This window comes from Sciurus carolinensis, chromosome X (genome assembly GCF_902686445.1).
Source record: "Sciurus carolinensis chromosome X, mSciCar1.2, whole genome shotgun sequence".
Lineage (NCBI taxonomy): Eukaryota > Metazoa > Chordata > Mammalia > Rodentia > Sciuridae > Sciurus > Sciurus carolinensis.
In genome coordinates this window covers 125,276,482-125,283,161 of record NC_062232.1, presented here as the reverse complement: position 1 = coordinate 125,283,161, position 6,680 = coordinate 125,276,482, and positions in this window count along the sequence as shown.

The following is a 6,680-nucleotide window of genomic DNA, read 5'->3' as shown; positions in this document are numbered from 1 at the left end:
TGGCTTATTTTGGTTAGCGTGATATTCTCTAACTCCATCCATTTACCAGCAAATGCCATAATTTCATTCTTCTTTAAAACTGAGTAACAGAAACGTCACAGAAGAAGAAATGCAATCGATCAAGAAATATATGAAAAAAAGTTCAACATCTCTAGCAATTAGAGAAATGCAAATCAAAATTACTCAAAGATTTCATCTCACTCCTATCAGAATGGCAATTGTCAAGAACGCAAGCAACAATAGGTGTTGGTGAGGATGTGGGGAGAAAGGCACACTCATACATTGCTGTTGGGACTGCAGATTGGTGCAACCACTCTGCAAATCAGTATACAGATTCCTCAGAAAACATGGAATGGAACCACCATTTGATTCAGCTAGCCCACTCCTCGGTTTATACTCAAAAGACTTAAAATCAGCATACTACAGAGATGCAGCTATATCAACGTTTATAGCAGCTCAACTCACAATAGCTAAACTATGGAACCAACCTAGGTGCCCTTCAACAGATGAATGGATAAAGAAAATGTGGTATATATATACAATGGAATATTACCCAGCCATAAAGAATGATAAAATTATGGCATTTGCAGGCAAATGGATGAAACTGGAGAATATCATGCTAAGTGAGATAAGCCAATCTCAAAAAACCAAAGGAAGAATGATATCGCTAATAAGTGGATGATGACACATAATGAGGGGTGGGAAGGGTTAGTGTTGGGGTTGGAGTTGGGTTTAGGGAGGGGGGCAGGAATGGAGGAAGGGAGGACTGTATAGATGGAGGGGAGGGGTGGGAGGGGTGGGGGGGAAGGGAAAAAATGGCAGAATGAATCAAACAAAATTACCCTATGTAAATTTATGATTACACAAATGGTATGCCTTTATGCCATGTACAGACAGAGAAATAACATGTATCCCATTTGTTTACAATAAAAAAATAAAAATAAAAATAAAAAAAATAAATTCTAAAATAAAAAAAAAGAAAATGTGAGATATATATATGATGGAATATATACATATCTTAATATGTGAAGTGACATCTCATTGTGGTTTTGATTTGCATTTCTCTGATGGGATCTCCACTTCAACATGTTCTCATATAATTCCAAAGTAGAGTCACACTCTGAGAAAAGTTGTTGTAGGTTAACATTATTTGCTGTTTTTGAGTGAGAAACATGAGAAGCTTGAAGGTATTTTCAGAATGGATATTGTAAGACTATCCTTCCTCCTTTATTTCCATTTAACTAAGAACTTTTATTTCCTGTACATCATCTAACAATTGACACATTCATTTTGTAATTAATTTCCTGTTATGAAGTGCCTGGCATGATACTAATGCAAGTTCAAATCTTCCATGAATGCACCTGCCATTGCGTTTCATCAGTGCTATAGGCATAGATATGTATGTAAAGAATAACTTGAAGGTCCACATTCTTATTCATAAAAATAAGAATATCTATAATACCAATATCTATAACACCAATATTTCCTGACAAAGATAGAATTTTGTCATTTATTTGTTTTCTTTTGGCCACACACTATTTTTAATTCCTTTGCACCCTGACCCCACCAAACTTTAATTCCATATAATTCATATGTGTCTCCAGTTTTAACACTGAAGTTGGTGTGTCAATCCAATTCATAATATGCGCTTTACCTAATGCGTTATAAGACTTTCTCCCTTTGTATATAAGATCACTTGGTATTTCCACAAAGATTCATGTGAATAACTCACAAAAGAGAAGAGAGTGATCCTGAAAGTTGAAGAATAGCATTAAGATCTTCATTAAAATGTATAACTAATTATAACAAATAAAAAATATTTTTAAGATAGGCAGCTGAGCGATTAAAGTAAAATACACTTTGTGATTACTTTGAGCTCCTAGCTGAGCTCTATCTTGAATAAATTTAATAAATCTGCATTGATGCAATGAAAAAAAAAAGCTGCATTTAGGCCAGGTGTGGTGGTGCTGGCCTGTGATCCCAGCAGCACAGGAGACTGTGACAGGACAATTGCAAGTTTAAGGCCAGCCTCAGTAACTTAGCAAGGCCCTAAGCAACTTAGCAAGACACTCAGAAACTTAGGTAAACCCTGTCTCAAAATAAAAAATAAAACAGGCTGGGGATATGACTCAGTAATAAATCCACAGTACAAAAATAATAAAAGCTGCATTTAAAAAATATTTTTTAGCACCTATTATGTGCCATCACTTAGTTATGGAGTCAAAGATCAGTAAATTTTAGTCACCTACTTTCTGTAAAAGGAATCCTTTTGATCTAAAGTACTTTCAAGGCTGAAGATAAAGTCATATCCAGTGTTACAAATTAATTGGAAGAGTGATTAATCCACTATTTCTTTGAATATTCACTTAGCCCCTACAAGGTCCTGGGTGCTGTGCTATGTGCTGGGGACAAAATAGTGTTTTTGTACTGAAGAATGGTGTTTATTGAAGACCCATGCTTCACCTAATTGGAAGACACCTATTTGCCAGTCTACAAGTTGCCAAATTAAACTTATTCTGCTAAACTCAAACCATATGTTATATCTCTGCCTTCTTAATACTAGTCTACTTACATTTAACTCTTTCTTTCGAGTTATACAGATGAATCATCCATTTGCCATTAGTGGTAATATCCCTAGGTTTATGCACTGACCTTCAATTGGCAATTGTTTTTCATTCTATAGAATTCAAGCCCATTGTGTTGAAAGTAGCTCTGGGTACATCAAAGCAGTCTGCCATATCTAAGTTAAGATAGTTTTTAGAAATTTCTTAAATTCAGGGGCAGAAATATTTAAAAATTAGTAAAAACTACATTATGAAGTCAACTAGATTGGTGAGAAAGCCAGAAGAAGTTAACATGAAAAAAAGATTTAAACAAAGACCATTCATTTAGCGTCCCAGATAGAGCCTCCTTCAGCCTACACCCCTCCAAATAAAGGATAGCTCTAAATTTCAAATCCATAATAAACACTATATATTAAGAAATATTTGGCTATAATTCAAATGGATATTTTCCCAGGGAGGTGATCTTAAATTTCACTATTTAGTTTTAAAATGTTCTAGCAGCATAGAATGAATTATGTGTTTCTTTTTGAAGAAGTATGAGGATGGTCCCCTGGGGTCAAAGTTCCTAGAAGTAAGGTAGAGAAAAAGTCAGGCTGCTGGTAACCATGCTGTGAAGAGAATTTTAGGTCTCAGTGTTGTCAAAAACCACTCCATAAATCAGTAACTTACCCAATGTTTAAAGGCAAGAAATTATTCTGAAATAGGAGGAGCTCTTTTTCCATTTGAAAAGACAATACTTCATTATCAGCCTTCATTAATTCCCTCTCTGGCATCCTAGCTCTCCAAAGAGCCCACCATAGTGGATATGAATCAAGGTCTAGGATTTATTTTTGTTGGTGACATCTTCAGTAATAGAGTAAACACAGAGTATACCAGTTACTGCTATTTCTCTTTATTTAATACCCGGCACCCTGATGTTTCAATGAGAAACCAAAAAGCATTATCATTTTGCAGCAGAAATTTAAAAATCAAGAAGCAAGAAACGTGTTCAAATTTAAATTTCACATTAATTTACTGCTGAGGCTGGGAAAGCACTTGACTAATGACTCTGTGTTTTCAGTTGAAGTATTTTAACATAATCTTATTTGTGATTGAAAAAAATACCTATCTACCAATAGGTTCTGGTTGTCTATGTACTTCAAGGCTCAGAGAGAAGCTAGAATACCTGAATGGCTAAGACAGGAGGCACAGGGGCTTTCTCTGCAGAAAGCCTTCAAAAGCACAGAGAATGTAGCCTGTAATGATGTTAAACAGTAGATGGCTAAGTGTAACTAGTGATTTGTGAATGGCAGTGTACCTGCCTTTGCTCTTTGGCCTGTGCTGTTATGCCTGCATGAAATACCCCATACCCATTGGATTCAATTATGCAAGGCTTTCTCTTCTTTCAAGTACAGTCTCTTCAACAAATTCCTCATTAATTGTTTTTTCTTTGGGGCTACTACATCCCTCTAAAGTGTTACAAATTTGATTTATGCTATACGTATCATTTGACACTTAGCATGGTCTCCCATTAATAGTTATCTCCTTTCTATGTCCTCTTTCCCAAATAGACAGTAAGCCTTTTAAATGAAGTGGTCCCCTTTACAACATCCTTAACAAGTGGCAGTGATTCTCTGATTAAGCACCTCAAGTGACATGAAACTCAATACTACCTAATGGAATAAAAACAGCTTTAATTGGCGACCCTGCTGCCACCACCATGCATACTTCTCTTAGACCAATCAAAATCTGTCTTCTAATAATAAACATTCATTGGCATCTAAATTGGACTAATACCTGGGGTTATACAGAGTGCATGGGCACAGTTTTGATTCCATGGACCATGTCTTTATATACCTGAGCAACAGCCATGACTTCCCTTGTGATATCCTCTCTGTTCCATCCAAACATTTGCAACTCTCTTGAAGGTTCCTTATAAGCCATAAATTTCATACTTCTCACCTTCATTCTTGTGACTTTAAGAAGGACTGGGATTAAATATGTCCAAATTTTCTATGTTTCTGTAGGTATGCTAACCAGAATTAAGTTTATCATGCCAATCCATTTGTTTGTTTATTCATAGATTTACTCATTCAACCAATATTTATTTAGTATCAGCTCCCTGTCTACCATGGTAATATGCATTGAAGATATAGTGATAAGAAAGACATGGTTTCTATACAGGATGTAAACATTTGATTTCATAAATAATTTTATTGATTTCATAAATAATTATTCAACAGCAGTGTCAGTTTCCAATGATGTGTAAAAGATTACCACAAATTTAGACACTTATGAACACACTCACTTACTGTCTCAGTTTCCTGGAGTCTGGACACATCTTACCTGGGCTTTCTGCATGGGGTCTCTCAGAAAGTTGCAATCAAGGTGCTGATCATCGCTGGAATCTAATGTGGAAGGTTGACTGAGGGAGAATCTACTTCCAAAGTTCCTCAGGTTGATGAAAGAACTCATTTTCTCACAGCTGGCCACAGGATTCTTCACAGCTTGGTTCTTCAAACCCTGAAACAGATATAGAGTCTTGGGTGATATTTGATTATGCAATCATATACACATAATCATAAACAGCCTGTCAACTTTATCATATTTGACTAATTAGAAGCAACTCACAGTACATACCCATATTCACAGTACATACCCATATGCATATATACACATATGCACACATTCACATATAATCACATATAATATATATCTGTGTGTGTGTGTGTGTGTGTGTGTGTGTGTGTGTGTGTGTTTGTGTGTATCTCACAAGCTATAGGAGAGTAGGTCCGTTTACCCAACCCAACATCTGCCTCTGACCTTTACTACCGAGGAGATCTATAGTTCAGAAAGTTTGGACCATAATTTCTGGAGTCAAGAAAGGCAGCCCTGGGGAGATGACACTTAAGTTGAGGCCATGGATCTAGGTGAGCAACTGAGGGGACTGTTGAATAGTAAAGAAAGATAGAACTTTAAAGAAGGAAACAGAAAAAATGGTGTGAAGGTCCACATTGGGACAACCTTGATGCCCATGGTACAAGAAGTAAGGAAGGAAGATACTTAAGAAGTATGTGGGGACTTTATGATCCAAGGTCAAGTTTGGGATAGCTTCCTCTTTATTTACTTCACATCCTCAGCAATGTGAAAGAATTTGGAGGAAATGAAATAATGTGCAAGACTCACTCAAGTTTTTTTCTGTGATTAAACACAGAATATTGGAGGTCATATAAACTAGCAAAGAATCAGAATGAAAGTCTCCCAGGGTACTAAATTGCCAAACAAGCATCCTAGCCCATGAAAACCAATTTTTACCCCTCTCTGTGTGGTTCCTGATGCATGTTCTAAGTCAGTAGACACATAAGAAGTTGCCAAAGGACTAATGGAGTAGGAATTTCCTGGAGCATCATTAGAAAACTTGACATAAAATGCATTCCATAGGAGTCAATACAGGCAGGAGAGCATCATTATTAGGCCCTTCTGGTTCTTAAGAGAACTCAAATTCTTGCATATTCTAGTGTAGTAAAATAAGATTCTTGTGAACATCAGCTCAGAGGCTGATGCTTGTTTGGCATTGCTACCAATTACTGTAATATTTTAAGTATCTGGGAAGGTTGCCCTCTTTAGATGTGCCCAGAGCAGTGAGGAAGAAGACAACTTTCCAGTCAGAGCAGATGAATCAACTCTGGTGATAGATGTCACAGCCCTTACATCTGAAGCTCTGTCAGTAGAATACTTGCTGGTGTTTTGTTGACTCAAACAAATTAGGAGAGCAAGAATTTTATGTTATTTCCAGTGCTACACAAGTTCGTATGAGTCTCCACTGAATAACCACTCAGACACTGGAATATGGTATCAAATAATATAGGACTTTCCAACACTACAGAGCAAAATATCTATCGTGGAGAATCTAGAGGCCTAAAGTAGAAGCTAGATTCAATCACCCCATGGAATTTCTACTTCTAGGATCAAAAATCAATATATTTCAAGGTGGCTATATATTTAGAAGGAACAATGTTCAAACCAGATTTTACTACTAATATATCAATATTTTAAAATGACTAAATAAGATGAAATGTTTAAGATCAATTGATCCCTTCGATTATTTTACAAGGGCATTTCTTATTTGGAATAGTC